Source organism: Protopterus annectens, chromosome 3.part0 (genome assembly GCF_019279795.1).
Source record: "Protopterus annectens isolate FY-2018-M chromosome 3.part0, PAN1.0, whole genome shotgun sequence".
Lineage (NCBI taxonomy): Eukaryota > Metazoa > Chordata > Ceratodontiformes > Protopteridae > Protopterus > Protopterus annectens.
In genome coordinates this window covers 5,422,059-5,447,275 of record NC_056731.1, presented here as the reverse complement: position 1 = coordinate 5,447,275, position 25,217 = coordinate 5,422,059, and the positions used below count along the sequence as shown (strand labels likewise).

The 25,217-nt window shown below is 45.1% G+C and overlaps 1 protein-coding gene across 3 annotated transcripts in view; it reads left to right on the top strand.

Moving 5' to 3' along the window:
- The window catches only part of YME1L1 (YME1 like 1 ATPase), a 1,802,807-nt gene that overhangs the window by 1,731,610 nt on the left and 45,980 nt on the right, over positions 1 to 25,217 (top strand). The gene's annotated exons all lie outside the window — the stretch shown is intronic.

Below are 25,217 nucleotides of genomic sequence, written 5' to 3'. Positions count from 1 at the left end.
CACGCCCTTTTCCTAGGGATAAAAAGAATGGGAAATGGACTGTTCCTGCTAAAGCTACCTAGACTCCTGTGACACAAATCTTTTCCTGACAAACCAAGGGCTGTCTGACTATCCTGTTCTCCTCAGCCACATTCCTCTTTGTCTTTCCCCATCCCTTCCAGTTTGGTTAAAGATTACTTAGGATTCCTATGTTCTGTCCATTTTCCGCCTAGGGTACAACATGGTCTAAAAATCTGTTCCCCCTTTCATGGACATACCTCAGCCACCTTAGGAACAGTTGTCATTTTTTCTAGGGGTGCTTCAGGATGCTTTGACTCAGGGAACTATTAAGGAAGTTCCAGTTTCTTAAAGGGAGAAGGGGTTTTACTCCTGAATGTTCTTGGTCCCCAGGAAATAAGGCACTTGGAGATCTATTCTGGATCTATCTCACCTAAACACCTTTCTGAAGGTCCCTTCCTTTCAGATGTCACTTCAGACTTTGTTCCCACTGCTTCTTCCTCTGGCTTTTCTAGTGTCTGTGGACCTCAAGGATGCTTATCTTCATATCCCTATTCATCCCCTTTTCAGGAATTTTTTTCATTTCTCTCTTGCTTCCTGGCATTTTCAGTTCTATGCTTCGCCCTTTGACCTTTCAACTGCCCAAGCGTATTCACTGGTTGCTCCTAGGATTGCTTTTTGCAGGCTAAGGGGGATTGCATGTCTTTCTCTACTAAGACAGTCTCCTTTTTCAGACATCATCTCCAGAGATTCTACTGCAGCATCTTCGCTTTCCCATTTCTCTCTCGCAAAGCCTGGGGTCCACTATAAATTTCCAAAAGGCCTTTCTGACTCCTTCACAGGATCATGTAATTCTGGGGTGCAGGATCCGACTGTACCAATGCTGGCATCCCTGCCTCCTTCCAAGGCCTTAACTCTATTTTTTTTTTCAATCCCTTCTGCCACTGGCCTCAGTCACAGCCAGGGAGTTTCTGAAAGCACTAATTTTTATGGCCTCCACCAGTTCTATGCTCTCTTTTGCCAAACTCCACATGAGAAAACTTCAGTAGTTTCTAAAGTCAGTTTGGCTTTAGCATTCCCATCCCTTCGACTTTAGTTCCTGTTCTTCCATGCCTCAAGCTGGAATTTCAGTGGTGCATTCAGCAGTTGACTCTGTCCAGGGCTCCCTTTTCAACCCCCTCTTCCCCCTCAGGAGCTGTTAACAGACTCTTCAGATGTGGAATGGGGAGTACCCTTCTGTCTACAGATGCAGGATCCTTGATTGCCTCAACAAAGGAAAGACCACATCAGTGTCAAAGAGGTGTGGGCTCTTCTACTGTCTCTTCAAGCATTTCACCCTCTATTCTCCCCAGAGCCTCTCAAGGTGCTTACAGACAATGCCACAGTGATGTGGTATGTCAACAAGCAAGGGAGGCAAGTTCTTATCTCCTATTCTGGTTGACACTTCTAGTGTGGAAACTAGATATCCAGTATCATGCAACACTTCAGGCAGTTTACATTCCCTCAGGTCAGAACATTGTGGCAGAGACTGAGCAAGTGCATGTGTGCTTTATGACGAGTGGATGCTTCACAAGGATGTTTTTCTGGGCATTGTCCACCAATGGGGTATTCCTCAAGTGGATCTTTTTGCCTCCCCTCTAAACAGACAGCTTCCTCTTTGTTGTGCCTAAGCCCCAGGTCCTGTGGTCTTGGAAGGTGGGTGCCCTCTCTCTTTCCTGGAAGGGGATGTTTCTTTATGCTTTCCCATCCCTTCCTCTCATTCCAAAAGTCCTGTTCAAAATACAACAGAATGCTCCTAAAATCTTGATTTTTTTTTTGCCTATACAGCGTTGGTTCCCTCTTCTGCATTTAGCTAAGAGCAAAAATCACAAGTTACCTCACAGAGTGAAATTTTTCACACAAGACAAGGAATCTGTCCTCCAACCCACCTGTAGTGTGATAGGATTTTGATCTCATACAGACACCTTTTTTCTGAGGACGTGCTTAGGGTCTTACAGAAGGCCAGGATGTTAGAAATCCCACTTATCCATATGGAAGAAGTTTTCCGTTTTAGTGTCTTTCTCGTGACCTTGATCCACTTTCTGTGAATGTTCCTTTGGTTCTGTCTTATCTGTGTGAACTGCTCAATGCTGAGTTGACTTATTCATCTGTTAAGGCACACTTGTCAGCTATTTCTACCTGTCTGCCTTTAATCACCTCCTTTAGCTTCTAGATTTGAGGCTAAACAGTTTCTTAAAGGTGTCCATCATATTAGGCCTCCCAGGAAGCCTGTCCTTCCTCCCTGGGATCTTAATTGTGTTATTGAAAAATTGACCCAGGCTTATTTTGAGCCTGCAGCTTCGGCTTCCTTACAGCATTGTTCTTGGAAGACTGTACTTTTGTTAGCCCTTACTTCTGCCAGATGGGTGTCTTAGCTTCAAGCCCTTATGGCTTTCCCTCCTTTTTTAGTGTTCCATAAGGACAAGTGTCCCTTTATACAAATCCTTCTTTTATGCCCAAAGTGGTGAATGAGTTGTCTCTTAATCAGTCTGTTCATTTGCCCACATTTTTCCCTTCTCCGCAATCTGCTAGTGAGAAGGTGCTGCACACTTTGGATGTGCATAGATGACTTGGATTTTATTTGGATAAGACTAAAGACTTTTCGTAACTCTGATCATCTTTTTGTTTCTTTTATCTTAGATCCTTGTGATTGTCTGTTTCCAAGCAAGCTATTTTTTCTTGGATTTGTAATGCTATTTCTTTTTATTCCTTTCATGACAAGAGCCTTTCTTCTGTTAAGGCTGTGGCTTCTTCTGGTGCTTTTTTCAAGAGTTTGGGTACTAAATCTATTCTTGAGGCAGCTACCTGAACTTCTGTACATACGTTTACCAAGCACTGTAAGTTGAAGCTAGAGCTGGTTTTGCTAGGTCCATTCTTCATGGGTTCCTAGAGGGCTCTGCAGGTCCTTCTGCTGCCTCCTCTTCTTTCTGAGCTTTTGCAGTCTTCCTATTGTAAGGAATACTGCAACATTGAAATGGAAGGACATAGTACAGTTGTGTGGGAATTTACCATAATGGTAGATGTAATTCTCTTCAGTGTTGCAGTATTCACTTCCTCCCTCCTTCCCTTGGTTATTTTCTCTTCTGGATGTACTTGTTACCTCTCTACTCCTTGGACTGGCATTCCTACTGGGGCTGTCAGTTCTGAGGATGTTACGTCCATCCGGACATTACCTTTATGCCCTATGTTATACATGGGGAGCGTACATGTGACGTATGGTGTAACTTAAGCAGCCTAAAGCCTTTGGACATCGGGCTGCCCTTGGCAGGGGATCCCTGTTGTAAGGAATACTGCAACAGAGAAGCGAAGGATATCTACTGTTGTGGTAAGATCTTACACAACTATACTTTTTCGTTTTACCTCTTGTACTTTCATAGTGCTTCTGCTTACCATCATTGGTAATTCTTGCCTAAATACTTTCCTTACCATCTTCTCTAATTTAAAAAAATACATATTTTTTTCCTACTATTTACTTGACCTTAATTTTTCAATATGCCGGACAAACCATTTGGGTTCAAGGAATGTGTGGTGTACGGGCATAAAGTCCACAATTCGGATGCCCACATGGTGCATGTATATTGTTTAGGTCTTAAACACGTAGATGTTGATTGTGACATGTGCAAGGGTTTCAGCTCCTGTGCACTAATAGAAAGAACAAGTTTATAGTTAGGGATCTAATTCCCCCCAACATTACTGTATGGTTGCTGGGGATCAAAACCTCAAGAATCAAGATAAGAAGGGTGATTATGTTGCCAGTGATTCTCACAACAGATCCCCAGATCACCCTTCTACTTCTGTGTCGTTTTCAACTCTATCTGTGGAGCCACCAGCTAAATTTGTAAGAAAATCAGATCCGACTGTTCTTTGTCCAAAGTTAAGATGCAAAAGATCCCCTGGATTGTTTCTCCAACTCTAATATCTGAGCCTATCACATCCAGACTACCTTCACTGTTTCTAGAGCAGTCTCCTAGATGACATTCGAGGCCTTCTTCTACTGCTTCTTCTCTGGTCTTCCAGGAGCATATCCGAAGATGATGAGCACTAGAAATAAAAAAAAAAAAAAACAAGGTTGCTGGAAAAAAAAGTCATCCCAGAGCGCCCCCCCCCCCCAACAGACCAGAGAGAGTCCAGAACTTATTCAAGATTTTTTTTTTAGTACCAGAAAAGACAGGGGACTTGAGACCAATTTTGAATCTTACCAAATTAAATCAGTTGGTTCAGTAAATGAAGTTCCAGATTATCGTGGTTTAGTCCATGCTGCCATTTCTGCACAAGGACAACTGTATGTGCTTGATAGATCTACATTTTGATATGGTCACACATATCTTGAAAACAGGTGATTCAGAAGATATCTACACTTCCACCTAGGAGCCAGTCATTACCAGTTTAGAGCACTGTCCTTTGGTCTCACAGCAGCCCCCAGGATGTTCACCAAGTGCATGACAGTTGTAGCAGTTCACCTAAGACTGCTGGGATTCCTAGTGTTTCCATACCTGGATGACTGGCTCCTAACTGCTCCAACCAGGCATCAACTAATTCAAACAAGGGACTACTTACTCCATCTGTGCTCTCATATGGGGATATCTGTCAGATCTGATGTTATTGTAGTCACCATTCATCACGCATGGGTCTAGGATCCGATACCTGATCTGAGCCGGCAAAAGCTTAGACAACAGCTTCGATCAGGCTTCTCCCCTCCCATAATGCTCTGCTGCATTCTAATCTTCCCCCCCCCCCCCAGATCTCGTTTGCTGTGTTTACCTGACAGACGCCGGTTGCTCAGCTCCTTGGGAAATTCAAACTTGTCAACAAGTAAGCCTTTTCTTTGGAGTTTTTCTACTTATGGTGCCTTGTTATCTTAAGCTTTTAGCCTTAGTAGACTCCATTTAGTCAACTGTTGTTTTCTTTCCCCTCCCGTTGGTTTGTTTGGGTTTTTTTTGGCACTCATTTTGGTTTGGGACAGTTATTGTAGTTTAGTGTAAACTTTTTCCTTTGGGCATTTGTTTTCTGGTTATATTGTAAAGTACTTGGGTTTTTCAGCGTGATTGTGTGTAGGACAAACCTTAATGTTTAGAACTCGTGCTTGGTTTTTTGACTCCACTTCGGTTTGTTACTCTGGTCTTGGTTGTGTTTTCCCCTTGTTATGTCAGTGAAACCTTTAGCGTTTAAGAGGTGCTCCTCGTGAAGTCAGAAGATGCCTGTCTCCAACTCACACAAGGAGTGCCTCTACTGTCTCGGTGCCGGCCACCTGGAGGTTGAATGCGACATTTGTGCTATATTCAACCCCAGGGGTCTGGTCAACTTCTGGAATAAGCTGCTTCTAAAAGGCATGGTTTGGGGGGGGGGGTCCCTTGGTCAAAGAGTTTTCGACCAATTCGGGCCCCTCTGACCATAAAAGAAAGGCTCTCTCTTCGTCCTCTTCCCAGGAGATTTCCAGTAAGAAAGCTAGGCTGTCAGGTCCCAAATCCCCGGATCAGACTCCAGCCTTAGAGTTGTCGGATCCAAGGACTTCTAGAGAGATGACATCCGGATCCAAGGCCTCCAGTTCCATGTCTTCGGATCTGAAGGTTTTGGAGTAGACTCCCGGATCCAAGGCCTCTGGATGGGGAGGTCTTCAGATCTGAGCCAGAGCAGACCTGTCACAGATCCGACCTTTTCAGATGTGAGGAATTTAAGAGCTCTTCCCCTGGACCCTTATGTTTCCTCGGATCTGAGACCTGTGTCAGATCCTATTGTTGTTGAGGGTCTTCCCCAGATCCATCAGGAGGGGGTAATTTGTTTACCCCGTGAGTAGGACCCATTCCCGGACCATCGGAGAAGACCCTCAGGGTCCCGACACAGGTCTCCATCTAGGTCCTCTGTTTCCTCCCAGTCCTCCAGGAGTATTCTTCCTTCCAACATGGACATGATGATGCAGTCCTTCTTGAAAGCTCACATCGAAATGGGACCTTTGGCTTCCCCAGCCCACAGGATAAGGGAGCCTTTTCTCACTCCCTGACTACTTTCTCCTCGTCCGACTTTACAGGATTTGGACTTACGGGAGCCGGTGCGCAACATGGAGGCAGTGGGGGCTTCCGGGACTTCTGTTGTCCCTACCCCATCAGAGTCTTTGGCTACTTCTGCTCCCTTTCCCCTGGGGCAAGCAGGGCCACTGGCCCTGGTTGTCACCCCTGAGTCCTGAGGGTGGGCTCTGGTCCGGGCTTTTCGGACTGCTCTCTATCCCTCAGTGCTTTGTGCCGGCCTTCTCCAGAGGATTGGAGGTACTGGCATGGTCTACTCCTTCCTCTGTTGTGGTGGTTTCAGTGAGGGAGGGAGTGGGTGCTTCGTCCAGTCCCTCCGTGTTCCGGGTGGTGGAAAGATCTCTTTGTGCTACCACCGCAGCCTCCCCTGCTTGTCGTGTTCCATCCCAGTCCCAAAGTTTGAGCAGACCCTCTCATCCTGTTTGACCTGGTCTGTAGGAGGGAGTTACCCCTGTCAGGGTCCCCACCTCTTTCGAGTCTTCCCTCGATCCTCCCATGGAGGAAGTTCCTTGGAACAGGACCTGTACAAGGACACAACTGGACTCCCCCGATGGAGCCTCTCATGGAGGACATGGATATCAATGAAGGGGATGGGTCCTCAAGGTCACCGCCCAGTGATGTCTCCTTTGTTGACATCTTGGAGATTCTTAAGGCCAAGGGCAGTTGGTCTGCCCAGACCCCATCCTCTGAGGAAGCTGTGTTTCTGGAGGCCTTCATTACGGGCCTATCTACTTCTTGGGTGCCTCCCACCCTGCTGACCCCCTTGATCAACCTTATTGCCAGCAGGGCTTGGAGGGAACCTGATACAGCAGAGCCCCGATACAGCAGAGCCAGTGGACAAGTTTTTGAGCCCCCTCATCGGATAAGGCTTTTTGGTCCAAGGCAGTTCCAGTTGATGCAATTGTGTTGGTTGCCACCACCAAGAAAGAGCTGGTGGAACAGAGTTCATTTGACCATCCTCCCAATCGTGAATCAAGAGCAACTGACAGATTTGGAAAATGGGTGTTCGCATTGACTTCTTTCAGCCTGCGAGCCGTAAACTACCTGATGCATTTTACCCGTCTTCAGTGGGATTTGATAGAAGAGGTTACCACTTTCCTCTGAGTCCATGCCTATGGAGGACTTTAAGGCCATTTCTCCAAAGCCGGCTACTCTCATGTCCATAGCTAATTCATCTGTGAAGTTGATATCCAGTGCTGCAGAGGGTACCTCATGGGCAGTGGACCCAGGCATTGCCATCAGGCGGCATGCTTGGCTTCATTTATGAGGGTTTGCAGTGGCCTTTAAAGAGTTGTTCACCAAGGCCCCCTTCGATAGTTCAACCCTCCTTGGAACAAGGAAACTTTGTCCCACAGTGAGCGAGAGGAAGACATGGTCGGCTGTAGGGATCAAGTTCTGTAACCCCCAAAGATCCTTTTCCAAGACCCAGTGGGGGAGCACGAAGATGTGGTTCTGTAAGTTGCATTCTTCCTTTCATGAGGTTCAAGAAGATTCCTCTTCCAGGGGACGGGGGAGAGGTTTCAATGGTCAACACCGCCCTAGGGGCAGAGGAGGCTCACAAAACCAGGCCTCCAGGGAGCCGTTCTCTGAGAAGCCTTTTCAGTGCCCCTGAGGTATTGCCTGGCTGTCCCTCCCTGGAGGCAGTCGGGAGTCATTTATCTTTGCACCCTTCGGCCTGAGCAAACATCACAACTGATCGATGGGCTCTAAAAATCATGTCCGGGGCTATTGTATTCCCTTTCCCAACCCCCCCGCTTAAAAGCAGAAACTCTCCCTGATGTGCCATCCGGTGAGAGAGAGAGTTAGCCTGTTTGGAGGTGACCAACCTCATTTACAAAAGAGCCATCCAAAAGGTCCCCACAGGGCAGAGGGGATCCAGAACTTGCTCCCACTTCTTTTTGGTACCCAAGAAAGCAGGGGACCTGCGTCCATTTCTGGACTTGTTAAATCTGTCTGTCAAGAAGTCGAAGTCTCAGATGGTCACTGTACAGTCCATTATGCCCCTTCTGCATAAGAAAGACTGTATGTGCCCTGTCTATCTCCAGGGAGTGTACTATCATATCAAAATAGACAGGCAGTCCAGGAGATTTCTCCACTTTCGCCTAGGAGCTGATCACTTTCAGTTCAGAGCCCTGCCCTTTGGACTCACCACAGCCCCCCCCCCCGGGTGTTTACCAAGTGTATGGCAGTGGTGGCAGCTCATCTCAGGCTGCAGGTATTCCAGGTGTTTCCCTGTCTTGACTATTGGCTCCTCACAGCTCCCACACAGTATCAACTGGTGGAGACCACACACTTTCTTCTTCCTCTCTTTGATCAGTTGGGGATAACAGTGAATCTTGCCAAGTCTTCCTTGACCCCACCTCAATTGGACACTACTTCGGAGATTGTAGCTCTTCCCATCCGATGCGTGCTTCTTATTCGTTCCCATGTACAATCTCTTCTGGAGCAAACTCTTTCGAAGTGTCACTCATTCTAAGGGCTCTAGGTTCTAAGGCAGCAGCCATTTTTCTGGTTCCACGGGCCAGGTCTTACATGAGAGTTCTGCAGTGGACCCTGGTGGTCCGTTCTTTCTTATCCTTTGTCAGTCCCTATATGGCTTACTCCAATATGCAGAAAACATCTGTCATGGTGGATGCACTCTCCAGACCTCCTAGCGGGCAGATCTTTCTCCCCCAGTTCCGACGGTCATGATGACCACAGACACTTCCATCCTAGGGTGGGGGGGCATTTCCAAGGGATGTGGTCCTAGCCAGAGACTAAACAACACACAAACATTCTGGAGATGAGAGCAGTCCTCCTTTCACTGCAAGCTTTTCAGGACTGCCTTCCTCTAGGGACAATAGCAGTTCACACAGACAGCATGGCTGTTGTATGGTTACATAAACAAGCAAGAGGGCACACTTTATCTGCTTTGTTGCGAGGCCATTAAGGTTTGGGAGTAGGCAATGTCCTTGGGGCACTTTCTAATTGCAGTGCACATTCCTGGAATGCCCAACATGCTGATGGACAAGCCCCCTCACGAGTGGTCCCTGAATCCACTAGTGTCGAAGCAGATCTTCTCTCAGTGGGGCCAACCAAGCTGCGATCTGTTTGCTTTCCCTCTCAACCAGAAATGCAGCAGCTACTTCCCCCTGATCCCCCCCCCCCCCAGAGGGGGGAGTCCCTCGGGATGCTCTTACTCACAGTTGGGCTCCGGATCTCCTTTATGCCTTTCCACCTTTTCCATTAATCCTGAGAATTCTTCAGAAAGCAAGACACATCAGGACACAGTTGATCTTCATTACCCCCTTCTGGCCTCGGCAGGAGTGGTTCCCTCTTCTATGGTCTCATCTGAAGCACTCCCCTTGGGTGCTCGATCTGGTGCCGGATCTGATCTCCCATCCTTTACTCCGTCCACTTCCAAATCTGCAGACCCTCCATCTGACCGCTTGGTTTGTCCAATTCCAGTGATTCTTAGTAAATCCAGGCTTGTGTCCCCAGTGAAGGATATTATCCTTGCTTCTCAAAAATCTTCAACCAAGAGAGTTTACAAAAGTAAGTGGAAAAGATTTTCTGTTTGGGCTAAAGGTCAGAATCTGGATGCATTTTTGGCTCCTATTCCTAACATTCTTCTTTTTCTGGCTTCCCTTTTTCAGGAGGGCACTAGTTTCTCCACGATCAAAGTCCAATTGGCAGCAATTTCTGATTTTCATATCAATAACTAGCTTACCTTTTCTTCTAGACTTTGCAAAGCCTTCTTGAAAGGTGCCTTTTTGTTGTGTCCTCCAGTCAAGGACCCTTCTCCACCGTGGGATCTTGCTCTAATGCTGCAATCTCTAACTGGACCCCCCTTTCAAGCCTGCTGCATCCTATGACCTTAAATTTCTTTCTTGAGTGACTGTTTTTTGCTGGCAATAAATTCAGCAAGAAGAGTATCAGAGTTGCAGTCACTTACCATTAAACCTCCTTATTTGATATTCAATAAAGATAGAGTGGTCTTGAGACCCAATCCTTCCTTTATGCCAAAAGTGGCCACTGAAGCGAACTTCAGTCTATACAACTTCCACTGTTCTTTCCTAATTATGTCAATAAGGGAGAATAGATTCTGCATACCTTAGATGTTCATTGTCAGCTTCATTTTTTATTTGCACAGAACAAAGTCCTTTCTGTCTCAGACCAATTGTTTGTGTCCTTTTCAGTCCACAGGAAGGGCCAAGCTGTCTCGAAAGTTACCATTTTCCGGTGGACTACTCATTGCATTTCTTACATATACTCCTCCAGTGGTTCTCCTTTGCCTGGGCAAGTTAGGGCTCACTCTGCCAGGTCAGTGGCTGCATCAGCTGCCTTTTCAGCTCGTCAGTCCTTGGATGACATTTGTGCAGTGGCAACTTGGTCTTCTCCTAATACCTTAATTTCTCACTACAAGCTTGACTTAGGTTCTAGGGGAAAGGCTTTCTTTGGTTCCACTGTCCTTTGGTATGTCCTTCCATGAGGCCACCCAAGAATGTGCGTGATGAATGGTGACTAGGATTAACATCAGATTAATAGTTATATATTTAATATAACTTGGTATCTGTTTTATCCGTAGTCATCATTCATCATGAACCCTCCCTCCTTCCCCCTTTCTGAAAGATTAGCAGGAGATTAGATGGATCCTTTCTAGTGGTAGGTGTACTCTGTCTCTCTTCTTTCTCCAGGGTAAGCTCAATCTGAGGGATTAGTGGACAGCAGAGCATTATGGGAGGGGAGGAGCTTGAGCTAAGCTGTTGCCGGCTCAGATCCAGTATTCGATCTTATACCCATGGGTGATGAATGGTGACTATGGATAACACAAATATCATGTTATGGTAAGTACAGAATTATCATTCCAACAAAACTAAGCTCACTCCAATTCAAACTTTGGAATTCATCTGTGCTTATTTCAATACAGCCACTCTAATAGCTTCTCTCCCACTGTCTCAGATACAAACTGTTCAATTCCAGGTCAAAAAACTGTTCAGAATTTTTATCTTCCAGCATGTCTGTACTCCAAGCCTTGGGATCTATGTCAGTGGCAATCACTGCCGTACCACCGGCCAGGTTCCATATGAGAATCCATTAGTGGACACTCGCAACTCGGTGGTCTATTCTTCAACGCCAATTATTCAGGCCAGTCAAAATAACTCAAGCTTGCAAAAATTACCTTCTTTGGTGGCTCTACTCCAGTCAAATACAAGAAGGCCGTCCTTTTGTTCTCCATCAATCCAAGGCCACAGTATCCATGGACATCTCTCAAATCAGGTGTGTGGGGGGGTGCACTTCCTGGGAAGGGCAGGCCAAGGCACATGGTCCCCCAAATAGGCCAACATGCATATATTAATGTCCTGGAGATGAGAGCTGTCTTCCTAATATTGCAGGCTTTTCAAGACACTCTCCCAACCAGGACTGTCCTGATTCAGATTGACAGTATCTTGGTGGTCTGGTACATCAGCAAACAAGGGTGAACCCAATCTTACCCTCTTTGTTGAGAAGCTGTGAGAATATTGCAATGGGCAGTCTCCTGCAATTGCTTTCTGATAGCAACACAAATCCTGGGGAAGTACAATGCGATTGCAGACAAGTCCATTCTGATGCCTCAGGAGTGGTCTCAACATGGTGGAGATAATTTTCCATTGATGGGGCCAGCCATGCTGTGATCTTTTTGCATCTCACCTCAGCAACAAGTGCAGCAGATTCTTTGCCCTTATCCTTCCACTGGGGAAGTCACCAAGGGATGCTGTACTTTATTCTAGGCCATCTAGTCTCCTTTATGCTTTCCCCCCGTTAGCCCTCGTTCTCAAATTTATCCAGAAAGCATCTCGATTGAAGAGCACAGTTATCCTCATTGCCCCTTACTGGCCTCTTCAGATCTGGTTTTCTTTAAACCCTTTTTCAGCACCGATTTCAAAGGTTCTTGACTTTTTAGCTACAATGAGGGTGCTAGCTCCTCAACTATCAGAGTACAATTATCAGCTATTTCCAACTTTTCATATGGGAGTAAAGAATTTTACTTTAGCTTCCTCCAAGCTTTGTAAAACCTTTCTCAGAAGAACCTACTTATTTAGACCTCCTTTAAAGGATCCTACTCCTCCTTGGAATTTAAATATTGTTCTTCAGGCCTTGACTCAACCCCGCTTTGAACCATCAGCTATGTCTGAATTGAAATGTTTGACCTGGAAAGCTGTTTTCCTAGTTGCTATCACTTCTGCCAGAAGAATGTCTAAACTTCAAGTAGTCCTCTAAACCTCCTTATTTAATTTTCACAAGGATGGGGTTTCTTTACAGACCAGTCCTTTTCACCAAAGGTAGTGTCTGAATTTAATATTAATCTGGTCATCAACCTGCCAATCTTCTTTCCTAACTTTTCAAATAAAGGAGAATACATGTTACATCTTTTGGATGTTCACAGCAGTTATATTTCTACCTTCACAGAACTAAAGATTTGCGAAAATCTGAACAATCATTTCCTTTTTTTTGATTCAAAACTTGGCAAAACCGTATTTAAAGTGACTTTGGCCAAATGGTTGACTGACTGTATTATCTTTATTTAGGAGAAAGTTGGTTTGGTTTGCCTTTACCAAAGCCTACAAGAGCCCAATTCATGAGGTCTGTGGCGACTTCATCAGCCTTTTTGCCTAGAACTTCTTTGATGATATTTGTGCAGCTGCAACTTGGGCTAATATTCATAACTTTATTGCTCATTACAAATTGGATCTAGTCTCTGGGGAAGAACAGCTTTTGGCAAAGCTATGCTTAGGAATATCCTTCCTTAGGGCCCTCCCAAGATTTAGGTAGCTGGGGACTTTGTCCAAATTGTTGAGGAATGAATGAAAATGACAACATCAGAAAAAAAAAGTTATGCACTCACCATAATGGTCCATGTGTTGTCCATTTTCATTCTTCCTCAACTTCCCACCCACCTACCCCATCCTTGTTTTACTCCTGGATAGATAGAAGAGCATTGGATGAACCTGTGTTCCTTGTTTGAGCTTCAGCTTCCATTCTTTTCTTAATTTCCACTGCTCTGCAAATCTGTGGACAGCAAACTAGATCTGACGTATGTTAAATGACTGGGGAATTGTGGGTAAAGGGAGGAGCACGAGACTTCAAGTATTCTACGATCTGAAAGAATCGACTGAGTTGGATCTAAGGATAGGATCTGAGCCCACCTGTTGAGGAAGAATGAAAATGGACAACACAGATGGACTGTTATTGAGGAAGAATGAAAACGGACAACACAGATGGACTGTTATGGTGAGTGCATAACTTTTTTTTTTGTTTTTAAGGGGTAGGAATGTATGTAAGAAGTGCAACTTTTTTGTTAAGGCTTTTAGCATTGAGAAGTGCCACCTTTGTATGATTTTGATTATGTTTGGAAAAGTAGGTAACTTGAGGAGATCAACTTTGCCTAAAAAAAAAACACTGTAGGGGGAAGAAAAGGCTTTTGTTAACGTAACTAGTCCATGGGGAGAGGGATGCAGGCCATCCCTAGCAAAGCAGCCAGGTTTATTAAACATCTCCTTCAAAGCTGATATATATTGGATCCGACTAGAATGACATCAGTAGCTAAAGTCGACTATATCTTTTTTTTTTTTTGTATTGAGGCATCCTTCTTTGCAATAGTAGGCTATTACTCAGTACTAGTTGCATATTCAGAGAGCTCTATCACGATCCAGGGATGAAAGCCTGAATTCATTCACTCCCATCTGAGCAATGAGCAGGACATGTAGCTAGGGTGAAGGAACTTGAGGACCCTAGAGACATTGCAGAGTCTGGTTTATGAAAGGTAGCAAACCTTCAGAGTGTCATTGCTCAGCCTAGTGAGTGGGAGCATGTGTGTATCTAAATATGGAGTCACTTGCATGCTAGTTGTGTGACCCCTTTTCATAGCTGTATTTCATGTAGTGTTAGGGTATATACTGTATGTTGGTTAGTGACCTGTTGATGGTGAGTAGCATACAGGAGATAGTTTTGTAGTGATGGTCTGTGGGTGGTGCATAGTTGTGGATGGGGTTAAGTCAGTGCTTTGCTCAATGAATGATTGGACAAGGGACACTTCCAGTGTAGTTAAGTATTTATACCTGTCACAAATAGAGTCCTTTTTGTTAAGTAGGAGTTCATTTTCCAGTGAGCATGAGCATGTGTCAGTTCTTAAATTGCGTTGTGATGTGATTCCATGTGTTATAAGACTGGTAATCAGGAGGGTTGAATGTTACTCTGCTTAGGTTCATAGGTTCATACTAGGCTATCTGCCCAAGGGCATTTATAAGCCTAGCCCAGAGTTTTGTGGCTTTCGCCACCCCTTTAGTTTGAAGGATACTATGACCATTATTTTGCTGTGCCTCTGTCAAGCAGTGACACTGTGGTAATCCCTGGGGTATATCTGCGATCTCCCATCCATTGGTCAAGATTTCTCTTGAACAAGGCCAGCGAGGTGCTCTGCCTCACATGTACCGGGATTTTGTTCCACAGTATGGGGAGTCTCTGGGTGATGAATCTGTCCCTCCAGCACGTCCTATTAATAACCGTGTCAAGGTTTAAGTCTCCCGCCCTTGTAGTTCTGAGGGATCTAGATTTTTTGAGGTGAAGCATGTTCATCAATTCTGGGTTGGACATGGCCTTGTATGTCAGCCACAGGTCACCTCTGAGCAGACGGTAAGCGACTGAATAGAGCTGGAGTTCCTTCAGTCGGGCAGCATAAGACATATTTTTGAGACCCTTTATCCTTTTGGTGAGGAACTTTTGGGGCCTTTCCAGTTGCTGCAGTTGTCGGGTCAGATACATTCCGAATGGGGCATTGTACTCAATCATTGGTCTGATGAGTGATGAGTACAGGGGGACGATGACCTCCCTTGATCTAGATGTGAATCCCTTCATGATCAGGTGGGCAATGTAGAAGGTCTTCCTAACTACTTTGGTGACGTGAGTGTCAAACGAAAGGTTACTGTCAACCTGGGTCCCCAGATCCCTGATAGCCTCTTCTGTGCTCAGTGGATTGCCACCTATATGGTAGCTAGGGGTTACCTTGTTTTTCCCGAAGGGTATGACTATGCATTTTTTGGCGTTTAACTTTAGTCCATGGCTCTGGCACCAGTTATCCATTTCTATGAGACCCTTCTGAAGGATATCTGTGTCAGATGTGTTCTCGACTATGGCACCCAGTTTGCAGTCATCTGCAAATTTTGTCAGCCATAACCCTCCTGTGTTTGCTTGCACTTCTGAAAAGTAGATGCCGAACAAGAGTGGGCCCAGGACTGAGCCCCGTGGGACACCACTTGTGACAGGCTTTGAGTCTGACATGGCGCCAGCAACTCTGACCCTGTGGGTTCTGTCACTTAGCCAGTTTGCTACCCATCTTGTGACATATGGGTTAACATTTAAGCTGATGAGTTTTTCAATGATACCTGAGTGGGGTATTGTGTCGAAAGCCTTTGCCAGGTCGAGGTAGGCTGTGTGGACTGCCTTTCCCTCATCAATGGCCTTGGTGACAGTTTCGAAAAAGTCAACCAAGTTTAAAAGGCATGATCTGCCTTTGACAAAGCCAAACTGGGTTGAATCCAAAGTCTGCAAGTCCCCTATGTCTTTATTTATGAGTTCATTTATGATCCTCTCCATAGCTTTGCAGATCAGGCTTGTCAAGCTGATGGGACGGTAATTTCCAGGAGGCACCGCCTTTGTGAAGTGGGACCACAGTTGCCGTACGCCACTCCTTGAGTACGTATCCTGAGGTGAGGCTAAGATTAAACAGCTGTCCTAACTGCGGGTTTAATTCCTCATTGAGTTCGTGGAGCACGCAACCGGGGACACCATCTGGTCCCATGGATGCTGTGTTTTTCGCCTTGGAGAGAGCAGTTCTCACCTGAGCGTTTGAGATGTTTGGGGGGCTGCAATCCTCTGGTATAGATATCTCTCCTTTTGGGGGGGAGGGGGGGAGAAGTTTGCACTGAACCTGTCCGCCAGTATGTTGGCAATGTCTGTAGGTTCAGTGATTTTTACATCATTTTGAACTAATTCTGAGCATATCTGGGAGTTTCCTCCCAGGTTTCTGACATAGCTAAAGAAGGCCTTATGATTGTCTTTTGAGTCCTTAGCGATTTTTCTCTCAAAATTTGCCTTGGATGATTTTATGAGAGATCGTAGTTTTTTACTTATAATGATCAAAGGTGTCTTACCTTTTAGGGATTTTTGCTTGTAGTAGCTTCCTCCTTTTGTTGTAGAGCTTGTTTATGGCTGGGGTCCACCAGACTGGATGCTTGCCTTTGGTACAAAGAGTCTTTGTTTTGTTTGGGATTGCCTGATCCATGCAGTCCTGTAGGTGCTGGTAGAAGGCATTTGTAAGTGATTCAGCGGCTTGAGTAATGGTTTCCGCAGGCTCGGGGGCCTTAAAAGAGACCACACTAGTCTTCAGAAGTGTGAAGTCGGCTTTTGAGAAGTTCTTCACTGTGGTCTTTTTTATCTCAGGCGGGGGCGGGATGTGGACTTCCAGTGAGATTAGTTTATGATCTGATCTCACCAGTGAGGGGTATACTTCCGGTGTTGAACATTGTGACCCCATGTTCGTGATGATGAGATCAAGTATGTTTTCACCTCTTGTGGGGATGGTGACTAGTTGTTCCATGGCATTTGAGTTTATGAACTCTAGGAACCTTTGGGCTAGAGTGTTGGGGCTAGAGTAGTGCTCCCAGTCTATATTTAGGTAGTTGAAGTCACCTAGTATGATGGTATTTGGAGATACATTTATCCCCTCCAGTGTTTTCAGGAAAGCTATGTGAGGTTCCTGAGTTTGAGAGGGTGGCCTGTAACATGCTGCAAATTGCAGAGCAGTCTTGCCTATGGTTAATTGCACCTGGATGGTCTCCGATGCATCGTGCGTTGCCACCAACCTTGAGGTGTGGGTGTCCTTGATGAATATGGACACCCCCCTCCTTTCTTGGTGGTGTCCAGATTTTGGGGCCGGAACGCATGGTATGAGGTAAAACCTGATAGTGCTGGGGTGCTCTCAGGAGCCTTGAACCAGGTTTCAGTCACAGCACAGACATCAATGTTCTCCATACTGAGAAGGGGCTCGAGTGCATGCATCTTGAGGTTGAGACTTCTGGCATTGAGCAGCATTACCCTTAGTTTTTTCCCTTTTTTTTTTGTTCTAGGGTGGTAGGTTTAGAATTTGAGCCTTGCCTAAAAAAGGCACTATGGGGGTGGCAAGAGCCTTTGCCAATATCCGGAAGCCCAGGGGTGACAGGTGCAAGCTGTCCCTTGCAAAGCAGCGTGGCTTGTCCAGCATGTCATCCCAGGCAGACAGACATTGGATCCCCTTTGAATGACACCAGAGTTTAAGCCAATTATTAAAGCTGATCATCTTATCTCTGTATTGTGGCATCATTCTTGGTGAAGGTAGGATACTGCTCAAGGTCAGGGTCATACCTGCCTGGGCTACATAATCAGAGAGCTCCTCTATGTCTCTTCTCATGTAGTCCAGGGAGGTACATCTCAGGTCGTTCACACCAGCGTGGACAATGACTGAGTCGTACTTGTACCTGCTGTTAAGAGACCTGAGTGCTTGTGTTATGTGGCGGATTCTAGCGCCCGACAGGCAGCTTACTGTGACCTTCTTCTTACTCAATCTGGTGAACGGGACGTCAGTGTGTCTGACTATTGAGTCACCAATGACGAGTGTGTCTGGCATTGTGTTTGGCCTTAAGGGCTGTGACTGTTTGGCACACTGACTATGTGGTCTGTGTTGCATGTGTTGTGTCTTGAGGTGGTAGTTGTTTGGGTGTCTGCTTTGGTGGCCTCTGCTGTTTAGGTAGATTTTTGATCAGAGCCCCCGAGTATGTCTTTGTGTGTTTATGTGTATGATTTGAAGTTGTGATAGTACTATGTGAGAGACTGGGTTTGTGGTGTGTGTGGTTACCTTCTCCTCCTGTCTGGTCTTGCCAGTCCTATGTTGAGAGAGCTCAGCCTCCAGTTTGGCTGTATAGTTGCATCTCTCGCATGTATTTGTGTTTTGTGGGAGAAGGAGAGGGTTATCTGTGTACATGAGGCAATTGTAACATTGCCTCAATATTCCCAGATTCACCAGCTGAGCAGGAGAGGACACTAGCAACTGATCCCTCGACATGCTAGAAGGAATAGACAAAAACTTTAAAAAGACTCCGGGGGGTGTGGGTGATCGAGAAAGGGTTTTTTAGGCTGGTGGGGTACTATGTATAATAAAAGTGCCATATCAAGGTAAAAAGTACTTTAGGAGCAAGTGCTAGGCTTTACAGATAGAGAATAGTCTACTTCGGAATTAAGTAGAGCTGAACTTTTTAGATGTAGAATATGCTGGTTTGATCAGCAGTACAGTTCAAGGAAGGCTGTTTAAAGGGAAAATTTGAAGAGTGGACTTTAGGTAGCCCGAATAGTTTAACCTTGATTAACAGCCGCTGCTCTTGTGTGCTCCTGTGGCAACTCCGCGCTAAAGCGTGCTTTATAGCAAGGGGCTGGAAAATGCAGGAAATTACCCAAAATGGCCAATGAATTACCAGTTACTGTTTCTAACCACTCCTCTGAGGACAAACAGGCAGCTCAGTACTCCCCACTCTCACTGGTGAGTAAAGAAACTTCCCTCTGGCCACACAAGAAAATGGAGGATCACAGGAACCAAATACAAAACCCAGGGATCAGCAAAATCTGGTCACTGGAACAACTAGCTAGGAAAGTTAGGAAAGCAGAAGTATTTTTTTTTTTTTTTTTCTTTTTTTACACACACAGACAGAAAATACAGTAAATGCTTGGTTTTTCGACTAAATGCTATCAAAGGCTAGTACACTTGAGTGTATTAGCCTGTAGGTTAACTTATAAGCAAAACTTAAGCTAAGAAGTGCATTCAACAAATTTAGCTCAGAAAAACAGAGAAAACAGGTCGCTCCATAATATCCAGCTCAGCTGTATGATACGGTTTATGGGGAAGTAGAGGGTCTGGGTTAATATCACTGGGAAAGATGCTTATTGTATACATGGTGTTCAGTATAAGGCTACACATAACAGTGGAGCTGTTACATGGACTGCACCAGTCCATGCATGCAAGAAGAGGATAATGCAAATAAATGTAAGTTCTTTAGACAGACCAGAAGTGGTTAATTAACTTACAGGAGGTGGAAGAAGGTACATTTTCAGTAGTTCAGAGGAAAGAGTGAAGTTACTTATGCTCACTACCCAGAATGGATCTACAGTTACCATGATACTTGCTTAGTGCAGCTTTTAGCTAAGTCTAAAGAACCAATGAAAAACAAGTGAAATCTGAAATCAGTGTTCTAAGCTACCCAAGACCTGCATCAAGTTAGTGTAACTGTCACTTAGATCAATCACTGCTTAATCCAGGATCTCCATTACATCAGGCCAAACAGATTTACTCAAAGCAGAAAATAAAATGCAGCATCAGTATCAAGATGTTCATCGTGTTACACTGCTGCAGTCATTACACTTGGGTTATCCAGCCGTCAGGCAGTCCCGCAGTCGGCCAGAGTTCCAAAGTCTTGGTCCGCGTCGGTTGCTGTCGCTTCTTCCCTGACGTCAGTGCGCCAGGGGTATATGAGATGCATCTGACGCCATTTTCTTCAGTCTTTCGTGCCACGTGGTGCCCGAAGCAGAAGCAGTTCGCAAGTGCCGGTCGGCCGACTCCTGAGATTTTCGAAGTCGAATTTCAGATCCGAAGTCTTCAATAAAGCTAAGTACCCCGTTGGGGAAACTTTTTTCTTGCCTCAGACCGATGTCAGAAACACTTAATAATTGTATTTCTTGTGGGAAGCAAATACCTCATAAGGACTTCCACTCTTACTGTATTCCATGCCTAGGACCTGATCACGACGTCACTAGTTGTCAGTTTTGTGCTAGATTTAACAAACGTACTATAAAAAGACGTTTTGATTTTGCTTTACACTACTTTGGCGAAAGGTTCAATTATACCATTCCGTCGGATCAACGACTACCTCAATACCGATAAAACGCAAAGACAAGGATAAAGACATGCATCCGAGGTCCAAAACCAATGACGAAACTTCTTCTAGCCCAGTCACCGGTTCCTCAGTGAGGCATTTTCGCAGCCCCTGACAAACGCTACCTCAGAGCCACAGGCCGCTTCCGATTCCCATGTGGAGACAACTAGGCCTCTGGAAACTCAAGGTATTGGGCCTACGGAAACAAACCCCTCAGATGGGTCCGGAGCCGCTGAGCAGACATCGGCTTCTGAGGGTGTTTTCAGACCTTCACAACTTACCATTAAAAAAACAACCAAGACAAAGTTACCATTAAAGACAAAGAAACAAGTACAGCATTCTCCTGGACAGTCCTCCATTCCTAAGAAACAGATGCTTAAAATGGTCGAAGACCTCATTACTCTAATCAGGGGTTCCCATCCCCCTCCTGAGAAAAGGCCTAGGCAGGATGCAGACTATGATTCCTCTGATCAGATTTCCATTTCCTCTGATTCCTCTTCAGACCAGGGATACTCTCTACCCCCCTATTGAGGACTCTGATGCTGAAGAATCTATGCCTTCAGCCTCTCCTCCTGAGGATTTCTCTTTTGGGGAAACTTTACATACCATGAGGGAGCATTTCCATTGGGAAAGCCAGGATTACTCAGAATCCAAGAAAAGGCTCCGGGATTTCCTTTTATTGCCTCAGCGCAGGCCGCTGGCTGTTCCGCCTGTGCTAGACATTGTGGATGATGTGTTCTCTGAATCCAGCTTATCTCCTGATTCTTTGCCCCCTGCTCCAGCCAAGCCAGACAGGTACTATAGAGTCCCTGACTCTCACAAGTTTCTTTACAAAAACCCTTCTGCGGATCCAGAAACTATTTCCCAGGGTCCAGAAGGGGTTAAGGTTTCCATTGCAAAAAATCCAGTACCCTCTGACAGAGATTCCAGAGCTTTGGTTAGATGGGGGAAGAAAGTATACACTTCTGCAGCCTTAGCAGTAAGAGCTTTAAACTGCCAGTTTCACATGCTTAAGTACCAACAATATTTAATGGCTCAGTTAAAACAGAAAATGCTTGCAAGCTCAGAAGCTCCTGATTGTAAAGAAATGCAGGATTTATTGCATGCAGTTGAACAGGTGGGAAAACATACTCTGCAATGTGGTTGTGGTTTTGATTCTTTAGAGGCCTCTTGTAGAGCCGCAGTTACAGGTTCAGTGATTCGAAGACATGCTTGGTTTAAAGAACAGAGTTTTCCTGATCATGTTAAGGCAAAACTATTGGATGCTCCTTTACAGCATGATACCTTGTTTGATGTTAAGGCAGAAGAGGTGTTAAAGAAAATGGAGGATAAAGCTAAATGTATGCAAACAGTCAAGGATTTCTTACAGGTACAGCCACCTCGGTTTAGCAGAAATTGGCCAACAAAGAATTGGTCCTTTCCAGTGTCAGACAGGCCACAGAGAGGCAGATACAGACACCCAAGAGGCAGATCTCAACCCCAAGGCTCAAACAGACAACGACAGTGGGGCACCTCAACCCCAAAAGGAGGTGAGGACAAGTCTCAACCTTACAGGAAACAGTCACAGTGACATTCCCCTTCGTACGCCGAGCGCGTCTCTTTTGGAAGCCCCCCTTAGGGGGAAAACTAGCACTTTTTTCTCAAAACTGGCAAACAATCACCCAGGACAAATGGGTTCTGAATAGTGTGTCTCAAGACTCTTCCTGGTCCCCAGAAAGGACAAGGCCTGGAGGCCCATACTAGACCTTTCAATTTTGAATACTTACCTGGATATTCCAAAATTCAAAATGTTGACATTACAGCAGCTTCTGCCCATGCTGGGCAAGAAGGCTTGGCTTGTTACTCTGGACCTCAAAGAGGCATACTTGCATGTCCCTATCAGACAAAATTGCAGAAGATACCTCAGATTCAAAGCTGGTACAATGCACTACCAATTCTCTGCACTGCCCTTTGGCTTATCTACTGCGCCCAGGGTCTTCACAAAGTGCCTGGCACCAGTAATTGCATTTTGCAGACAAAAAGGAATTCAAATATATCCATACCTGGACGACTGCCTCATTCAAGCAGAAACAAAAGGCATTCTTCTACAGCATCTGGCGTTTGTAAAAAGGTTGCTAATTTCTCTAGGGTACACAGTAAACTAAAAGAAGTCAAAACTAGTGCCCTCGCAACAGATTATATTCCTGGGTGCCAACTTAAATACAACGGCCCAGATGGCTTACCTCACGCCAGACAAACAAGTTCAACTAACTCAATATTTTCAATTACTGGCAAAAAAGTCCCATCTCCCTGCAAGAAAAATTCTGCAGGCCCTGGGATTCATGGCATCCTGCATTCTACTACCGTATGCCAGACTGCATATGAGGAAATTACAATGGTACCTAAAAAGTGTTTGGACTCAACACTCTCACAGTTTAGAAGCAGTAATACCAATGATACCCTGCCTACAACAGGAGTTTCGATGGTGGGCACAGGCATGTCACCTAAACAAAGGTCAGCCTTTTACCCAACCCACAGCCAGGCAAACTCTAACAACAGATGTTTCGGATTACGCCTGGGGAGCACACATGGCAGGAAAATGCATTCAGGGCAAGTGGACCACAGATCAGTTGCGTCTTCACATCAATCAAAAAGAGATGTTGGCTGTTCAAAATGCCCTAACAGCTTTCAAGGACCTTCTGTATCCAGGACAATTATTACTAAAGACAGACAACACCACAGTAATGTGGTACATAAAAAAGCAAGGGGGCACTCATTCTTATCCCCTATGCAGGCAAGCCATGACCTTGTGGAACACAGCTCTAATGTATCAAGTGCACCTGCAAGCACAGTTCCTGCCAGGAAAGAAAAATACACTGGCAGACAATCTAAACAGAAACATCATGGACCCTCACAAATGGAAATTGAATCCACAAATCTTCAGCATGGTAACGCAAAAATGGGGATGCCCAGACATAGATCTTTTTGCCCTCCCCACTGAATTGCCAACTACAAAAATTCTGCACAAGGACTTATCACAAACAAGCATGGAAAGTGGATGGTCTCTTGTTCAGCTGGAAAAACCTAAAAGTTTATGCCTTCCCGCCACTGCCTCTCCTTTCAAAGGTACTCCTAAAAGCCAGACAAGAAAAAACACAGATGATCCTGATTGCTCCAGACTGGCCGCGCCAGCACTGGGTACCCTATCTTAAGGAACTTGACTCAAGGACCATCATGGATTTTGCCTCGTATTCCGCACCTTCTGACTCAACAAAACAATCAGATCCTGCACGGTCAGCTCAAAACCCTAAACCTAGCTGCATGGCAGATAAACAGGCAACACCTCTCTCTAAAGCTGTTATGGATGTCATTTTGGAGGCCAGGAGGCCTAGCACCAGGGAAGCTTACTCAGAAAAATGGAAGAGATTCTACGCCTGGAACCAGGCTCAAAACCTTGACCCTCTTGTACCAAACATTCCTCAGATTTTACAATACTTAACTGAGATGCTGGACAGAGACCTATCCTTCTCATCAATTAAGATCCACGCCTCTGCCATTTCAGCACATTACAACACGGATCCTCCTTTATTCTCAAATCCCTTGCTAAAGCAGTACCTCAGAGGGGCTAAAAATATAAGACCGCCCCGGAGAGCACCAACACCGACTTGGGACCTCAATTTCGTTTTGGAAAAACTGACCCTACCACCTTTTGAACCAGCCAATACAGCCAATCTAAAATTTTTATCATGGAAAACAGCTCTCCTCCTGGCAATAACTTCAGCACGAAGTCTCAGAGCTGCAGGCATTGATGGCAGTGGAACCTTTTATAATTTTTCATCAGGACAGGGTTTCTTTAAGGACAAACCCTACCTTTATGCCAAAGCTGATATCTAGTGAGGCTCTTAACCAAACCATCCATTTGCCAACTTTTTTATCCAAACCCCCAAAATAAAGGGGAGAAACTTCGGCATTCTTTGGGCATACACAGGCAGCTACGCTTCTACTTGGACAAAACAAAAGCTTTCAGGAAAACTGAGCAACTGTTTGTAGCATATGCTGCAGGATCACAGGGCAAGGCTATCTCAAAGCAGACTATATCCAAATGGATAGGACACTGTATTCGTTACTGCTACACACAGCATGGAAAATCAGTCCCAAATACCATTAGGCCACATTCCACCAGGGCAACAGCCACTTCAACAGCCTTTCTCAGAAGAGTACCTACCAAGGAAATTTTGGAGACTGCAACTTGGAGTTAAGTGCACACCTTTACCAAGCATTACCACCTGCCTCTTTATTCTAAATCCAGAGCAGGATTTGCCACTGCAATTCTGCAGGGCCTCCTAGCCAATCCTAACTCTTTATAGACCAGCCACCCAACCTTATCTTTGGGATTCTACTCAATTGTAATGACTGCAGCAGTGTAACACGATGAACATAGTACAGTTTTGTACCTACCATAAATGTAGATGTTCAAGTGTTCACACTGCTGCAGTCCAGGTTACCCCCCCTCCACCCCCTCTGAACTAGCTGGACTTATCTATACCTTTCTATCCTATACAATCTTTGTGGTGTATTTGCTTGTAACTGAAGGTATTGTTTTGATTTTATATGTATATTTTTTATTAGCAATATGTATTGCCTACCTATTGGGGGCACCTGACATCTGGGGCAAGAAAAACTGAAGAAAATGGCGTCGAATACACCTTATATACCCCTGGCGAACTGACATCAGGGAAGAAGCGACAGCAACCGATGCCGGACCAAGACTTTGGAACTCTGGCCGACTGCGGGACCGCCTGACGGCAGGATAACCCAAGTGTAATGACTGCAGCAGTGTGAACACTCGAACATCTACATTTATGGTAGGTACAAAACTGTACGTTTTGCAGAAAGCAGCTCTATATTGTTAGGTCAGTTAAGGAACTTAAATACAGACAAAAAAGTACTTTACTGGCTTTTTCTATGATTTTAAAATCCAGAAGTTCAAGTGAGTGCATGTGGTGCAGGCCGTTGCAGTCGATCCTCGCAACCATAATAATGAATTATTAGTACCATTGATTGAAGTACTGGGATTACTTAAATGTCCCTAAAACTTCTACAGACGTAATATTGCAAACTCCACATAAATATCACCTTCCTTTATAGTTTGAGTAACATTTCTGGCTTATTCAACTACACAGTATTTTAGAAGGTAATTGACCCCGTT